Here is an 18,323-nt window from a genome sequence, read left to right as displayed (position 1 = left end):
GTGCATCTAATGTGGTAAATTCCCTTCCCTGTTAAGTGGTTAGTGGTTATGCCTGCTTGTGGGTGATTAGCATACACAGAGCAATTCTCCCGATAGTCACTATATATAACCAGACACTATATTGAGTACTAGTTAACACCAAGTTCAGTAGCGTCTTCCAATCATGTGGGGTGAATATGTATGTTGAACTTAACATTTCTAGATACGCAAACATGTTGGTCGAGGAAATGCCAGTCTCTCTTACCAATTGCCTCAGTTCCTTTGTTACCTTATATGGCAGAGGCTGGAACTGGGGGGTTGGTAGGGGAGAAGAACGACTGGGCATGCATGGATAACCTGGAAATATCCCACCCGTATCGTCTCTTCCCGACACTGTTCCCACCGATCGACCGACTTTTCCCCGCTCACCCCCTTGCTCCCTCCCGGTGTAACCATCACTGGTCCCTCCTCCTCATCCTCCAATCCTCCCCCCTCGTGGCCACAGTAAACCAGGTTCCCCGAGGCAAGGTGGTGGTGGATGACGGACGCGGCAGCGGGGAGGGGCTCCCCCCCCGTCATGTCCGCGGTTGGAGCGGGGCGGCATTGCAACCAGAAGAGATGGGTCAGTTTCCGGTCTGTTTGGTGCGCAAGGTGGCTGCGCCCATGCCCGCGCATGTGGTCGCTGTTCATCTGCTGTGTGTGGGGCAAATAGGTTGGGTTCCCCTCCTCATTGCCGCAATGGGGCCCCCTATGCCAAACCCGTTGCCTGAGTTTCCGCATTAAAGGCTCCGTTCCCTCCCCACAACCCACACTTCCGTGGCTACTGGCATCTGACCCACAATTTAAATTGCGAACGTTTTCCCCCTCCCCTGGCAAATCCCTTGGATTTATGTATATTTGGGTTATCGCCAGCAAGTTCTCCCCTGTTTGGGCATGTCTGCGTGTGGGATTTGGGCTGCGGCTAACAGTTTGGCTGGGGGTTTGTGTGTTAGTGTGGGGCAAATGTGTTCCGTTTGCCTATGTGCTCTGTGTAAGGCAGACATTATGACTGTCCAAGCTGGGATAATTGTACCAGTTTTGTTAATTCAACCCTTGTGGTTTGTATGTGGTAAGGTCTCAGTAAGAGAGCCAATGCCTCTGTGTCCTGAGATATTTTTGTAGAAATTATGTTTCCCATGGTGGATATTACTGTACTCTGGCCGCTTTTGCTCCATGTGTATGTGGTCCTTTGTTTAACTGCGGCTGCTCTGATCTGGGTTTAGGTTTCGACTTGGCTGATTTTTCACGGTTTTTTTGTCACTCCAGTGCTTGTGTAGCAGCTGCTGTTCTCCAGCGGCTGCAGGTGCTGGGTCGATTCTGGCACGGCAGCAGCTGGCTCAACGGCAGCGGGTCCCATGGTGGGTCTTGATGGCACGGCGAGGCGGCGGTGTTCTCTCATGGCTGCTATGGGTCCCACATGGCTTCCAGCAGCAGTAGCATGGGGGTCAAGTGGCAGTTGCTGGCGGATGTGGGTGGCAACACGCAGGTAAGCAGCTGGCACAGCTTGTGGTGCTTGGCGCTGGACACATTGGCAGCAGTGGCGGCAGCAGCAGCGGTCGGTTGTGGTGGGCAGCGGAAGAGGGTGTGCGCAGCTCACAGCGCTTTGTGGGTGGCGCGGTTCAGTCAGTCTGCAGCGGCAGCGGCTCCTCTGCTTGGTTTTTCAAGTGGTGGGGCTCACGCTGCTGCTCGGGGGCAACCCCTGCCGCAGTGTTGGCTGATCATGCTACCCGTTCGGCTCCCGCCGCTCTTCTCCCAATTCCACCCTGCTCCCCACTCATGTGGTCGCCAACTCCTCTCCGCTTTTCACCACGACTGCTGTCCTGGTCTCTCGGTTTATATTCTTCTTTTTCCTCTTTTTCTTCTTCTCTGGTTCTGGTACTTTCCCTATTAATTTTTTGAGCTCATTGCTAATCTACATCTCTCAGTACCAGTTGAGAACTGACACTTTCGAGACATCTGAATTTCTTTCAGTAAAAGATCCCCAGGTTCTTTAACAAACTTGTTTCCAGAATCTACCAATTTCCCTTGCAACAAGGGTTTTAATTTGAGTCCAAACAAAGGTTCAAGTCCCTGAGCTCAGGTGCCACATGTCGGGATATTAATATAATAAAGAGAGCAGTCTGACTTCCAGTTGGAGTGCAGCCAAAAAGGATTTATTTCAAAAAGCAGTTCCCTTTTATTCCCTTGGGAACATGTGACCTAGTAACCAATTGCGGTGCAGATACCCGTGCATATGTCCAGGACCTCTTCTCCCAGGATGCCTCTCTTACATCCCTTGGACACGCCTCCTACAGGTCTGAAAAAAGCAAACAACAACCCTTATCCCCAGGAAAGAAAGCCTGGAAGTTTTGGCTTTCTGATGCAGTTGGTGGGCCAGCCTGGACACTCCATGGGCAGCAAGAGCTTTCTGTGTTGGCACCTTTGTTCTGGGAGGAATCTTTGTCCATATGGAATTTTGGGAGTTGGGTTGGCAGTTCATAGGCAGGGTTGAGAAAAGAAACAACAGCCCTTATCTCCAGGAAAGAAAGCCTGGAAGCTTTGGCTTTGTGGTGCAGTTGGTGGAAAGCCTGGGCACTCCATGGGCAGCAAGATCTTTAGTCTGGGAGGAATCTTTGTCTGTATGCAATTTTGGGAATTGGGCTGGCAGTTTGGAGGCACCGGTTTGGTGATTGCTGCTGTCATTGTTTGCATCCACAGTTGAGCTTGGATACAACTGAAGACTAAAGAAACATTGTTTTAGTCTCTCTTAAGTGCATCGTGAGCGCTTGATGGTTTTAGTTTATTTAGGTCTCATTTCAAGAACGGTCTCATAGACATCTAGGCCAGAGAGTTCAGGATGCAGTGGGTGTATCCTATTCCCCTTCACGCCCCAGCCTCTGGGAAAACTGAGCAGCAAAATGGACTGTTCAAACCCACATTGAAAGCAAGAGGTGGGGAGACCTTCAACATTGGGATCTGCGTTTAGCAAAGGCCACCTGGCCAGTCAGCACCCAAGGTTCCACCACCTGAGTTGGTCCCCCCCAGTCAGAACCACTGCGTGTTGTCGATGGAGACAAAGTTCCTGTCGTGCATTTCAGAAGAGTGCTGGGAAAGATGGTTTGGATTAGCCCTGCCTCAAGCAAAGGCAAACCCAGCCATGGGACCTGGTTGCACGTGGTGGGTGATGCAGAAAGCTGGGGAAACACAATATGTACCTGAGGGGGATTGGATTTCAGGTGAGAACTGTTTGTAATATTGTATCATACACATATATATAGGTGAATGCCACTGCCATTGTACACTGTACACACCATGGACTGAACTAACTCAATAAGCATTTTTCAATGGGATGATCAGTGACTACTGAAACACCACCATTGTTTGTGTAGTTATGTGTATCTATATATACAGACAGATATATGTATATATATGCTTATATGTATGTAGTGGAAATGTATATATATGTATATAGTTGAAAATTGTAAATTTGAGCATGATGAAAAAAGGAATAGAATACAGGAGTGGATAATGTCATGATTACAGGAGGTTTTGAATTTTACTCCCTTTTCCAACACTGTTTGGAGGGATTGTCTCTTTAAGGATGAATTTTGCCCCCTTTCCTGCCAGGGCCAGGCAGGGAGGGGAAGAAGGAGAAAAAAGTTCGGATGGAAAATGGAACTCTTTTTCTCTTCCCTGGACCCTGGGGGTTGGTGCCTGGAGAGTCCCCACGACACTGTCCTGCCACCCCGAGCACTGAGCTGGCTCAGTACCACGGCCGGGAAGAGCCCGAGAGTGACCCTGAGCCCAGGAGTGACCCAGGATCGCTACCACTGCCCGGACACCGCAAGAGCTACGTGAACCCTGCTGGAGTGACACCGGCCCCAGACCCTGCTGCAGTGACCCCGGACCTGCTGCAGTGACATTGATCCCAGACCCTGCTGCAGTGACATCGATCCCCGGACCGTGCTGCAGTGACACCAGACCAGACCCTGTGCAGTGACACCGGACCCTGTGCAGTGACACTGGACTCTGTGCAGTGACCCCGGACCCTGTGCAGTGACACCAGACCCTGTGCAGTGACAAGGACCCTGCTGCAGTGACACCCGACCCTGTGCAGTGACACTGGACCCTGTGCAGTGACACGGACCCTGTGCAGTGACCCCGGACCCTGTGCAGTGACCCCAGACCCTGTGCAGTGACACGGACCCTGCGCAGTGACCCCGCCCCCGCAGCGCTGCCCCCGCCGCTCGCCCACCCTTGGACCACAACGGCAGCGCCGCCCCCGCTCCACAGCCCAGCCCAGCCCAGCGGGGCAACCCCAGTGCTGGAGGCAGCACGGGCAGGGAGCAAAGAGGCTCTGCACCAACAGTCCTGTTGCACTCAAGGCCTCAACCTGACCGGCTGACACAGAGGGGACAGTTTAACTGGGGAACTCCCTGCAAACAGCACAATTTTCCCAGCTTTTTGCTTTTGCCCCTGTCTGCCACTGTTTCTTTGGTTTGGTTGGGTGGAGGGTGATGACTGCAGGGGAGGACCCTCCACCATGTTTCCCCTTTATTCCAGGGGACCAGGTTAGCACAGAATTACCCTTTTTGTGGGTAAACCCTTCCCTTTGTATCTTTATGGTTGCTGCTATTTCCTTGCCAGTAAACTTATTTTTCAGCTTATGCCTCCTCTCCTTTTGTAGCTCTGTATTGGTGGGAAATAAAAAGGGAAGGAGTTAATTTTATTGGAGTTCCTGCCCCAGTGTTTCTCTTTAAACTAAGTTAAAGTTGCATCGGGTTTTGCAGAGTCACACACGCCTGATCATTCCATGAGGTTCCACATTGTTCCAGGATTGCTTTAGTTCCATGAGGCACCTCAGTGTCACAATGGCCCCTCAGTTCAGTGAGGCTCCAGAGTGTCCCTGGGTTCCTTTGGTTCCATGAGGTAATGCAGTGCCACAATTGCCCCCTGACGCCATGAGGTAATGCACTGTCCCATGGTTTCTTTGGTTCCTTGAGGCTCTGAAATGTAAGTGGCCCCTTTATTCCTTGAGGCTCCAGACTGACAACAGGCCCTTGATTCCATGAGATTTCACCATGTCCCAGTGTTCCTTTAGTTCTCTGAGTTTTGGCAGTGTCCCGGGGTCCCTTTGTTCCCAGGAGGTTCCTTTGTTTCCATTAGGCCCTGCCACGTCCCAGACTCCCTTTGGTTCCATGAGGTGCTGCAGGGTCACAATGTCCCCTTTATTCCAAGAGGTTTCTCCATGTCCCAGGGTTCCTTTGGTTCCATGGGGTTCCACAGGGCCAAAACTCCCTGGTTCTTATCCTTCCAACATTTGTGGGCCCATTCTATCCCTGCCTGGGATGGAGTACCATTGTGTTTCTGCAGGAATGGATCCATGGCCATCCTGCCACTGCACCAATTGAATGCTGCAGAAACGTCACTGCAGGCCCAACCCTGGATGCAGGAACAGTCTGGGAACTCCAGGCCTGCTGACATTCAGCAGAGCCAGTCAGGGTCCCAAAGAGCACAATGGATTGACTGCAACCCCTGCAGTTCTCTGGGATTGCTGGGGACAAATGCATGAACTCCCAGGAGCTCTGCAGAGCCCTGACAGTGCCCCTGCAATCCCAAGCTGCATTGCCCGGCTCAACACTCAGCACAGCCAAGGCCACAACCCTTCCTGAAAGGTGTCCCTTGTGGGGAGGGCCAGGGGACAAACCCCTTCATCTGTCCCTGCAGATGTTGTGTTGAATTCTCATCCTCCACTTAGGGACAAAGTCAGGCTACACTGTGTGTTTAGCTTTGCATTTTTGTCACTGTTTCGTGCTTCCAACGCACCCCCTTCTAGTCTGGGCAGAGTCTGGCCCCCCAAAGAACGCAAGATCTGACTATTTGTGGCTCCCGCTGCAGGGGCTGGAACTTGGGCCACAATCTGGGCCAGGAGTAGAGAGGTCCCTCCCCATGGAAACTTCTTGGCAATGGAGTTCTTAAGAAAATGGGACAGGCTGTATGGATCAGTGTCAGGGCACAGCCAAGGACATGCCTTGACCAGCCTCCTGTTTACCATGACCAGTTCTTTCAGCCTCTTTTCTCTCTGTTTTCTCATACTTGGTCCTCCAGAAACCACTGGGATCCTCCCCTTGCTTTGGTTCTTTCCTAGACATTCCATGACAAGTCTTGCCCAGTCCCCAAATCCCCTTTCTGGTTGTCCATCGTGAGTCTCAGAGCCTGAGGTTGAATCCCCCATCCTCAGCTGCAAGGTCACCCTGAGAGGTTCTGCCATTGGCCCACTTGGTTAAAGTTTCATATAGATACCTTGGAACTTCCTTGGAATTAATTCTTTACCTTTTGGGTTTAGAATGGTTTCTTCAAAATATGGTAATCCATCTCCTAGCAATAGAAATTCTTTGGAGAAGGAGTTTGGGATATTAGGCTCAAAGAATCACAGAATGATTTGCCTTGGAAGGGAGATAAAAGCTCATGTGTGGGAGCCCAAACCCAGCTTTCAGCAAAGGAAAACAAGGGCTGACAAAAACCTCGTGATCTGAAGGAGCTGGACCCTTCTCACAAGACCTATTAAAGTTCTACCTCATTGATCAAGCCTGGCTCCAGCAGATATCAGAAAAGACTTTTGAGATGATTGTATCAAACCATGTCTAAACCCCTGTAATCCCTCTATCCCCCATGTAATCCTACGAGAAGAAAAATTAACTATTTAGAAATTGCAGTAAAAACTTGTGTAATTCCATAATTAACATAGCTCGTCCCCTTCATTAACATGTCCAGCCCCAGATGCCTTTAAAATAGTGTTCTCGTGTTCAATAAACTATTCCAGTTTCCCCATACTGGGATCGTGTTTAGCTTTTATTTTTCAGACCGCCGCTAATGGCGCCACAACCGTGGGGCTGAGAACCTTCTAACATTTAGAAGATTCCTCGGCCATCGGCTGGCTGGACCAAGGGAAGCAGCACTCCTTGTGTTTCGGTGGTGTGTGCGTAGTCAGAACTGAGAGAAAGCGGAAGACGTGCACGGAAACTTGTCCTCAGCAGGCGGGAACTGCTGAGCGAGCTGACTACGAACTCCAGATTGGGTAATTATTTTAAAGACTTTGTAACAATAAGTAGGGTACAATGGGGACTCAAATATCTTCTGAACAAAACCACATTTATTTAATCTTAAAACGCGAGCTTAAGCAGCACAGCGCGAAAATCGACGAACGGCCCCTGCAGAACCTGTTGCTGTGGGCCCAGCGTCACATGTCAGAACTGAAGGTTACCAACCTTCTTGGTACGCGCTTGAGGGACTCGGCAACCGCCCGAAAAAACCTCAGCAGCTGCTGCCCGGGACGGACCCCAGCCGCTGAGCTGAGCGCACAAGCACATTGCAGCCCGACACACGCTGCCCGGAGAGAGCCGTGTGAGACAGAACCATGGCCACCGCCGCTGCAGCCACCCCATGCAGGGTCACGGTGCGAGCCAGCGCCAGCAAACTGCCGCACTGCCTCGGCAAGTCCCTGTGTCACCGCCCGCTACCGCTCTCAACAGCAGCAGCCAAGCAGTGACCAGAGGCGCGAGGTCAACACCCCAGAGCAGGTCCCTGAAGAAGGGCCACCACCTCCGGCGCCCCAGCAAACAACGAGACCGAGAGACCCGCGCCGGAGGAAGCAGCAGCGGGACCCGAGCGGGAACCACTCAGAAGGCCGGAGGAACCCGGAAACGAAAGAGGCACCGGGAAAGACAAACACAAACAGCGCACAAGGTACGCAAAAACCGGGGCTATGGAGCGTGGGCGGCGGAGAGGATCCCACAGAGTCCCTGAGAAGCTCCGGGAAAGGTCCGAGGGAGGAAAGAGCCCGAGCGGGACCGTCAGCGAAAGAGGGAGCGAGCGGAAGCCCGGGAGCAACAGCACGAGAGAAACCCAGGAACAGTGACCCCGGAGACAAAGGGAGTGGGGCAGACACAAAGCTGCCGACTTCAGCAGTAATCAGAGCAGCAAAAACCCCCTTCCTTGATTTTTTTCCTTTTTCTTTACAGCCTGAACTATGAACTGATCTTTTTTGCAAACCCTTTTTGTTTATTAACCTGTTTCAGTTTCACAGTGTGAGTAAGGCGAACAAAACGCTACCAATGGAGAGATTGTCCCCCCGCACCCCGCAAACAAACAAACAAACAAAAAAAAAAAAAAAAAAAGGGGGGGGGAGCGAGGGAAAGCAAAGAACCCTTGCTGAATGAAGATACCCTTCCATAAGTAATAGCCAGAATAGTTTTTAAATGTATGCATAGCTGTATTTTTGAAAATTTTTAAGTCTTTGCAATAACAATTTTCCCTAAGTCCAGAAGCCAAATTAACACAGAAAGACATATATTTACCTTAAAAATAGAAGAAGTATATATTTTATCCTTGAACTATAGGAATGTTTATATGTATTTGAAATTTAAATTGAACATGAAGTAAAATATGCTTATGTTTTTACAGGTTATACTATCATCAAATAGAAAACATAGTTATATTAGTAATCTAAGGGTGAGAAACAAAAAATGCCAATGCCTAACCAAAAAACACTGTAAAATGAAACCCAAAGGTATGTTTGTATGATGTGTGTTCGATGGCCATCGAGTGTGAATGTGTGAATGTATGCATGCGTGTGAATACATAATAATTAATATGTTCTGATTTATACACAAATGCGCATTACCTCACATATGCACAAACACTCTTAGATAAAAAACAGAAAACATATCACCCTGAGTTGAATAGAATTTCATTTGCAGAGACATCTTAGGTTAAATAAAAGTTTTCAAAAACAAACACTATAAAACACTTTCAGTAAAAATCAGGAGCACACAAACCCCGAAGTCATCAAGTTATTAAGTTCGGTTCAAAATCAATTGCCTATAAGTCAATAGGATTTTTAGAGGATAGCTTAAATAAGATTTCATAAGAGTAATTTCTAATAAGAAATAATGGGAATAAGTTAAGTTGTTTAAACAAGTTCTATATTAATCCAGGGTTATTTAGTTTAGCATTGTTGGGAATTTTTCCTTCTTGCATTTTGTTCCTTGTTTATTTTTCTATATCCAAAAATGTCTGATAGTCTTTTTGATTAGTTAAATGTTTTTAATGTTAGCGCTAAGTTTAAAAAAATAATTTATGTAGCAATATGCAGAATGCCTTAAACCAGCTATGATTCCTTCACATGCCTTCATAGTGCCAAACCTTGTGGCCCAAACTATTCTGACACACAAGGCCTTTGCATAATCATACTTTCCATCTCAGGTATGCAAAAGGCTGTACATTGCCTTGAAAAAGGAGCCTCCTTGCTAAAATTAATTTCACTTGTGGTATTAAAAGTAAGACTGCAATGTTTCTTGTTAGATCCATTTAAGAACACCTTTGCTTCTAAAATGCAACTATAGAATTTGTTATTACCTCAGTCTGAACCGATACTTCAAAGCATTGATAAGTTGCAGAAAAAAATAGTAATCAAAGCTTAGATTTCATGTTTAGTTAGCATGATAAGTTAAAAGAAAACATTTAAGGTAATATTTATATTCCCTTGTATTTTGTCTTGCATTGGCAAATGTTTGATCAAAGTTTCTTCTGAGTTTTTTGTTTTTTAGAAAAATAAAAAAAGAAGGGGCAGATGTGGGAGCCCAAACCCAGCTTTCAGCAAAGGAAAACAAGGGCTGACAAAAACCTCGTGATCTGAAGGAGCTGGACCCTTCTCACAAGACCTATTAAAGTTCTACCTCATTGATCAAGCCTGGCTCCAGCAGATATCAGAAAAGACTTTTGAGATGATTGTATCAAACCATGTCTAAACCCCTGTAATCCCTCTATCCCCCATGTAATCCTACGAGAAGAAAAATTAACTATTTAGAAATTGCAGTAAAAACTTGTGTAATTCCATAATTAACATAGCTCGTCCCCTTCATTAACATGTCCAGCCCCAGATGCCTTTAAAATAGTGTTCTCGTGTTCAATAAACTATTCCAGTTTCCCCATACTGGGATCGTGTTTAGCTTTTATTTTTCAGACCGCCGCTCTCATGTGGTCCAAAGTCCTGGACATGGAGAGTGACATCTTCACTAAATCAGGCTGCTCAAAGTTCCTGATCTTGGATAAATCCAGGAAGGGGACATCCACTTCTCAGGGAACTTGTTGCAGTTCTTGCCAGTCCCATTGGTAAATATTTCTTTTATCCAATATAAAGCTCCACTCTTTCAGTTTAAATCCATTGCCCTGTGTTCTGCTAATAGGCCTTGATAAAACATATCCCTGTGACTATCTCAGACTATGAACACAATGTTTTCATCTGCAAACACTTTGGAGAGTGCTCAAAGATGTCCCTACAAAAAGTTTTTCCCCATTTTATTTAGAAGTCCCTCTGGTGGAGCATCCTCCCCCCTCTTGTCCTCAGACCTGGTCGATGATCTCAGGAGCTCCTGACAAGCCTTGACCAAACCAGCTGAGCAATGAAGAGCCCCTGGACTGGACCACGGGTGTGGGGAAGTGTCCCTGGATTGGACCAGGTGCTCCTGAATGATAAAGGTGGGAACAATTTGGAGTGGAAAAGTTTGGGAACTCAGGATAATCACTCATCCCATAAAAGCCTTGGAACATTCCCTGCCTGAATCACAGCCCAAATGGAACAGTTTGGATACAATTCCCAAATGTTTTGGAACCTCCAGTCATTCCTGACACAGGGATGGAAATTCAGCAGATAACTAAAGCCAGTCACCTTGTGAGCCTGTTGCAGAATGATTCAAATTTAGTAGTAGAATGGCTAAGGCTTAGTAGGAGAGTAGGCCTAGAGAGCAGCACTCCAAAGTAGTAGGTTAGCAGCCTTGTTCGTGAGAATGGAATGTACTGAAGAGGTAGGAACAATAATCAAAAGATTTAGCCAAGTATGTATATAACGATTTGTTACCTTAGATATAGTAAGGGTCTGCTGAACAGTTTCTATGGGGTTTCTATGGAGTAGGACAACTTAAACAGATTTATGATTAAAAGTAGATGATTACCAATTGTTATCAGTATGAAATATGAGTTTGTACTTGTAACTAAGTGTAACTGCTTACAAGTAAGAACTGCACGTAGACATGTTTGTGTAAAGGTATAAAAGCTGAACTGAAAATGAGGGTCTTCGGAATCCTGACTTGGGACGCTAGTCCTCAGGTTCCCGGGCCCTAAAATAAAGCACCGCATAAACCGGCACTCTGTTGGTTTGTGTTTTCGTTACGGGCAACAGTTTTCTGGCGACCCAGATGGGACTTCGGGGGTAGCTGGGGCGGCTCACGAGCTGATCCACTCCATGCCGGCAACCAGGTGATTTCTGGGGAGACATCGACCCGTGCCCGACCCCGCGCCCGCCGGACAACCATCCAGGTAAGCCCGGAGGTGCTTTATTCTTTCAGGTTTGTTGGTTGGGAGCCTGCCCATAAGACGGGACCGTGAGTTTACCCGCTGGGTTGGGTAAAGGTTTTATTGGGAAGCCTAGGCGCTGGTCGTAAGACGGGGCGAAAGCCGCGCTGAACCAGCACTTGTCACTCATAGTGAGACTTGACAAGTTGGTATAGGAAGGTATTGGTTTATACTGTTCGTATCGAACTGTTTACTATTTGTATTGTACTGTTTGCTGTTTGTATTGTACTGTTTATTGTGTGATTGTACAGTGTGTGTGACTATGATGCCTTTTAAAACCTTTAAGGCACTATCTTGTGCAGAAAATGATATTCCTAGCGATTCTCCGCTTGGTTGCTTGTTAAAACATTGGAAGGAAGGAAATTTCGGACAGGAGTTAAGTAAGAGACAATTGATTGATTATTGTAATAATGTATGGCCTCAATATGAAACAGAAGGAATGCAGTGGCCTAGGAATGGTATATTAACTTCAGAAATTATAACCCCCTTGATGCAAAATTTACGAGAGAATGAGAGGTGGAATGAAATACCGTATTTAGATTTGTTTTATTATTTGAAACGTAAGACTGGATGGCAAAAGGAATGTGGTATGTTGGTGTTAAAAGAATTGGATGATAAATGTATAGGATGTCAAGAACCAGAGGAAGGGGAGGAATGGGTAGAGGATTTAACAAACAATCGGGATTCGGAAATCAATGTGGGGGAGGACGTGGTAAGATAGGTCCAAATCAATGTGCTCTTTGTAAAGGACAAGGACATTGGAAAAATGAATGCCCACTGAATGCTGGAAATGGAATAAATCCGTGGCAACTGAATGCTGGAAATGGAATGAATCCGTGGAGCCCCCAGAGCTTTGCAAATTCGCAAAACCCTGTTAATGTGGGCACGCCACAAGGTGTCGCTCAAGCATTTATGTTAGGGAATTACCAGAATCAAAGCTGACTAGATCGGGATTTAACAGTTGTTTTAGAAGTAGAGGGAGAGCCGACAGAATTTAGAATAGATACTGGAGCTAGTTTCTCGGCAATGAATAAATTGATGGGGCCATTAAGTGATTCAACTGCATGGGTGGTAGGAGTTTCAGGACAAATAGAGGAAAAGACGTTTCTAAGACCCCTAGATATCAAATTTAGAGGAAAAGAATTAGATCATCAATTTTTGTACATGCCCAACAGTCCTGAATGTTTACTAGGAAGAGATCTGCTCTCAGCCTTGCAAGCTAAAATTATATTTGAAAAAGGAAGGGTCAAGATAGAAATTCCGGAAGAGAACTTAGCAAAAATTTTTGTTGTAAAAGAGGTAGAAAAGGAAGAGATACCGCAGGAAATAGAACAGGCTGTAGTGCCTTGGGTATGGGAAACAGGGGTCCCTGGAAAATCCAAAGCTGCTACTCCAGTTAGAATAGAATTAAAAGAAGGAGCACAACCCGTTAGAGTGCGACAATACCCAATTAGTTTAGAAGCCAGGAAAGGAATAGCCCCAATGATCTCACAGTTTTTAGTTTTAGGGATATTAAAAGAATGTGAGTCAGAGTTTAATACTCCCATTTTTCCAGTAAGAAAGCCTAATGGTAAGTATAGGTTAGTACAAGACTTGAGAGCAGTAAACCTCATTACAAAAGATATCCACCCAGTAGTAGCAAATCCCTATACTTTGTTAACATCTGTTTCTGAGAGATTTCAGTGGTTTACAGTGATTGACCTGAAAGATGCCTTCTTCTGCATACCACTGGCACCAGAAAGTTGGAAGATTTTTGCCTTTGAGTGGGAAAACCCAGAGACTGGACGAAAGCGACAGCTTACTTGGACTCGATTACCACAAGGATTCAAATGTTCACCTACAATATTCGGTAATCAGTTAGCAAAAGAACTTGAAGAATGGAAGAGTACTCAGGTAAAGGAATCTCCTTTTTCATATATAATACTTCAGTATGTTGATGACATCTTCCTGGGAGCTACAGAACAGGGACTCTGTCGTCAGTTAACCATTGAACTGTTAAACATACTGGGGCAAGCAGGCTACCGGGTTTCAAAAGAAAAGGCTCAACTAGTAAAACAGAAAGTTATTTATCTGGGATGTGAAATTTTTCAAGGAGTTCGGCGTTTGGGTGCAAATCTTATACAAGCAATATGTGCTATCCCAGTACCCCGAAATAATCAAGAATTAAGATCCTTTCTAGGAATGGTCGGATGGTGCAGGCTGTGGATTCCCAACTTTGGGCTGACTGCCAGACCATTATATGAAGCAGTAAAAGAGCCCAAGCTGACCTGGGGGACGAAGCAGGAGAAAGCATTCCAGGAACTGAAAAGAGCCCTCCAGGAAGCACCTGCCCTGGGACTACCAGACCTAACCAAAGAATTCCAGTTTTATGTCTGCGAGAGACAATGAACGGCTTTAGGAGTACTCACTCAGCGGTTGGGATCCTGGAAGAGACCGGTTGGGTATTTCTCCAAACGGCTAGACGCAGTAAGTGGGGGATGGCCGGGGTGCCTCAGAGCTGTGGCAGCGACGGTTATTCTAATTCAAGAAGCACGAAAATTGACTCTGGGGAAACACATGGTGGTGTACGTGCCCCACATGGTCATAGCAGTTTTGGAACAAAAAGGGGGGCATTGGCTCTCATCTAGCCGCATGTTACAGTATCAGACTTTGCTAAGAGAGCAAGGTGATATTGAACTGAAAATCACTAACCATCTCAACCCAGCAGAATTCCTTAGGTCTACACAGGAAGAAGGTACCCTGGAGCACGACTGTGTAGAGACCATTGAACAGGTCTACGCGAGTAGAAAAGACCTGAAGGATGAACCGCTGACAGATCCTGACTGGGAGTTGTATACTGACGGATCTAGCTTTGTGGAGAATGGCACCAGGTATGCTGGGTATGCAGTGGTCACTCTACAACAAGTGATAGAAGCAAACGCACTACCCCCAGGTACGTCTGCACAAAAGGCCGAAATTTGGGCATTGGTGAGAGCTTTAATACTAAGTCAAGGAAGGAAAGTTAATATATGGACTGACTCCAAATATGCCTTTGGAGTAGTTCATGTTCACGGAGCACTTTGGAAAGAGAGAGGACTTCTTACTTCTCAAGGGACATCAATTAAACATCGAGAAGAAATTTTACAATTGCTAGAGGCAATACACAAGCCCTCGGCAGTGGCAATAATGCATGTCAGAGGACATCAAACTGATCCTGGACGAGAATTTCAAGGTAATCGACAGGCTGACCAAGCGGCTAAGCAAGCCGCCAGAGAGGTATGGACTCAGATGGCTCTTTTACCCGTTCGGAATAATCCAGCAATAGCATATATGGAAGAAAAACCATATTATTCACAAGAAGATGAGAAATTAGCTCAAATAACAAAAGCAAGGAAAAATATTAAAGGGTGGTACATTACTCCCATAGGACAAGTAATCTTACCTGTCAGAATAATGAAAGCAGTACTCGAGATGGAACATAACAAGTGCCACTGGGGTGCAGAAGCAATGGTAAAATTTCTGAAAAATGAGGTTCTCTCAAACCAGATGTTAACATTAGCAAAAAGGGTAAATGCAATGTGTCCCATGTGTATTAAAAATAACCCAGTGGTCAGAAAACAGGTACAAATGGGAAAGTTACAGATAGGACAGTTACCAGGAGACTATTGGCAAATAGATTTTTCTGAGTTGCCTAAGGCCCAATCCTATAAGTATTTGTTAGTATATGTTTGTACCTCTTCAGGATGGCCAGAAGCCTTTCCATGCAGGACTAATCAAGCAAAGGAAGTAGTTAAGACTCTTCTGAGAGAAATTATTCCGAGATTTGGGGTACCTCTAGGGTTATCATCTGATCGAGGGCCACACTTTACCGCAGGGATAGTGCAAGAAATATCTGCTATATTAGGAATAACATGGAATCTCCATACACCATGGAGACCGCAATCTAGTGGACAAGTAGAGAGGATGAATCAGACATTGAAGGGTCAATTAAAGAAAATTTGTCAAGAAGCAAAAATCCCGTGGCCCCAAGCGCTACCTCTTGCCTTGCTGAGAATCAGGATTAAACCCAGGGAGAGAATAGGAGTAAGTCCATACGAAATATTGTATGGCAAGTCCTATCATGCAGCTACCTATCAAGGGGATCCTCATGTGGTGGGGGATCAAGCAGTGTTTAACTATGTGTTATCCTTAAATAAAACTCTCACAGCCCTCAGAGGAGCGCTGCAGTGGAATCGACCTCTGCCCCTGGAGAATCCGGTTCATGACATTTCTCCAGGAGACCAAGTCTATGTGAAAAACTGGTCGGTGGAACCGTTAAAGGAAACATGGGACGGTCCTCGCCAGGTGATAATGACCACTTACACGGCGGTGAAGGTCGAGGGAATCGACAATTGGATCCATTACACCCGAATCAAGAAGGTTCCAGTCTCGTGGTCGGTAGAACCTCTCTCACCTACAAGGATGGTATTTCGAGCCAACCATTGAGGATCGTAGTATTCCTGGGGCTGATGAGTTTAGCAGAGACCACCGTGAGAATTGAGACCCCAGATCCTTATTTATTTGTACCAGAATACACTGATGTGAATTTAACCTGTCTGTTTTCTGATGACCAGGGAGCTGAATTAAGAGATGTTAAAGTCAAATGGAGATGGAGAGATCAAGATCGAGCCATGACAGAAGGAGTGACGACAGTTTGGGATGCGACACAACAAAAAGGTTATACCGTCCTGCAGGTACCCAAAGTGTCTAAAGCTATGGAAGGAACATATATGTGTGTAGTTTGGATTTGGGAAAGTTTTGATTATGAACATATAGAAATACGGACAATAAACACGACCCAGAAAACGGTGACCAAAGTGCGAGTTATGCCCACTAGGAAACAATTTGACATGTGGGATGGTCCTCCCTTAAAAATCAATTGTGCCTTCCAATTTGATAATTGTCAGAAATCAGTTAAAGTAAAGTGGTGGAAATTGAATATAACAAATCAATCTTGGGAATCACAAAATCAAGGAGTTAGCTGGTGGTCTAATAGTAAGGGAGGTAAAGGGTGGCTGAATATTTCTGATCCCAGAGTAGGAAAAACAGAGGGTACATTTCTTTGTGTGGTCTCATGTGGAAAAGAAAAAGATTACGGGATAAGGACAGCAGTGGCCGTACCACATCAAGGAGTAAGAGTTAGACCAGAATACAGTGTTTACCCGGCCCAGGAAGGAAGTGATCTGACTTTAAGTTGCAAAATTTCAGAAGGACAGTATTCTGAATATGGGTGGTGGTTTAAGGGACAGAACTTGAAAGTCGGGAAGAGACATCAGATTGAAAAGAGGGCAGATGCAATAGTTTTGAAAATCAAAGAAATACGAAGAGGAGAAGATGAGGGCCAATATACTTGCTGGATAAATAGAGATGACTGGTGGGATACTGGAATTACTGTCGTCTACATAAAGACTGAAAGAACAACCCGGCAAGTAAGTAACCTGCAGATTCCAGATCGAGAAGTAGAACAAGAAAACCTAGTCGTAGGCCTAATTCGTGATTTTGGGAAAGTACAGAATGTCACAAAAATCACTGCATGTCTCCCTATGCCTTATGCTGCAGGAGACCCAATCCCATGGGGAATAATTCCAGTGCCAGAAATTCCTAAAGTGTTTAAGAATACTACATGGAATTGCAGATTTGTAACCAAAACATGGAATGAAATGACAGATGCATGTTTATTAAAAGACAAAATGACCAAAAAACAATGTGAACAGATGCCCGGATTTTTCCGATGGGTAGTAGTTGGGACATGGGTAACAGGCGAAGACATTGGCCAATTAAAGGGATCTTGTTTAGTTACAGATTTGGTAACATACCCCTGTTCTAAAGTTCCAGTTCAAATAAAACGAGAAAAACAAGAAGAAGTATGTCAAAATATTACTAGCTCTACAACTATGGAGGAGTGGCAAACAATTTGGGGACCCAGCCTACTAGAGACTTATAGTTATATTGGAAAAGTACAGTGGTGTATTCACTGGAAAGGGAAAAAGAATCAAACTTATTCTGCAGGTAATAGAGGAAATCATAATTGGAGGACAGAAACACGTACAAAGGAGAATTGGAATTGTATTCGAATATACACATGCGATACCCCGGACGATGAAATAGGCTTGATACCAGTCAAAACACTCTTGCAGTTAGGATGTGAATGTCGAGGATATAATCATACTATTAAAGGATCTGTTAGAAACATTGATTGTCGTACCACCACCGTTAGGAGTCCAGGAAATTTAGTGTGGGTAATGGGGCATGGCCAGTGGACCACCCACATGCCAATAGATGGTCCTGTTGTGCCTGTCACACTAGGGATACCTACTCTCTGTCCATTCTGGAAACAGGATAAGTTAACATCAGTAGAAATACAACCACGGGGAAAAAGAGAAATTAGTAAGGACATTGATGACTTGAGGTTGGGAGATTGGCATGAACCATCAGCAGGAGTTAAATTTGGATGGGTATTAGAATCTTTGTTTGCACCAATCTCAACATACCGAAACAGAGAGATGTTGTTTAAATTAATGGGACAAACTGAAAGGTTAGCAGCGGTCACTAAGAAAGGATTTAAAGATCTAAATTTACAATTACAAGCCACCACTAGGATGACAGTACAGAATCGAATGGCTTTAGATTTAATCCTATTAAAGGAACATGGAGTCTGTGGATACCTGCATGCAAAGGACGAGCATTGTTGTGTGCACATCCCAAATGTCACTCAGGAAGTAGAGAAAGATATTAGTCAATTAGAACAAATTGACGAAAATGTTCATGAATTACAAAAGGAAACAGAGCACAATTGGATAGGAGAATTATTCAACTCCCTAGGTCTTCATGTGTCAGGATGGATATCTTCTGTTATCCAGTACGGAATATTGATTGTCATAGTCATAATTGCTTAT

The sequence above is a fragment of the Chiroxiphia lanceolata genome, unplaced genomic scaffold (genome assembly GCF_009829145.1).
Source record: "Chiroxiphia lanceolata isolate bChiLan1 unplaced genomic scaffold, bChiLan1.pri scaffold_52_arrow_ctg1, whole genome shotgun sequence".
Lineage (NCBI taxonomy): Eukaryota > Metazoa > Chordata > Aves > Passeriformes > Pipridae > Chiroxiphia > Chiroxiphia lanceolata.
This window is presented reverse-complemented; position numbering follows the sequence as displayed.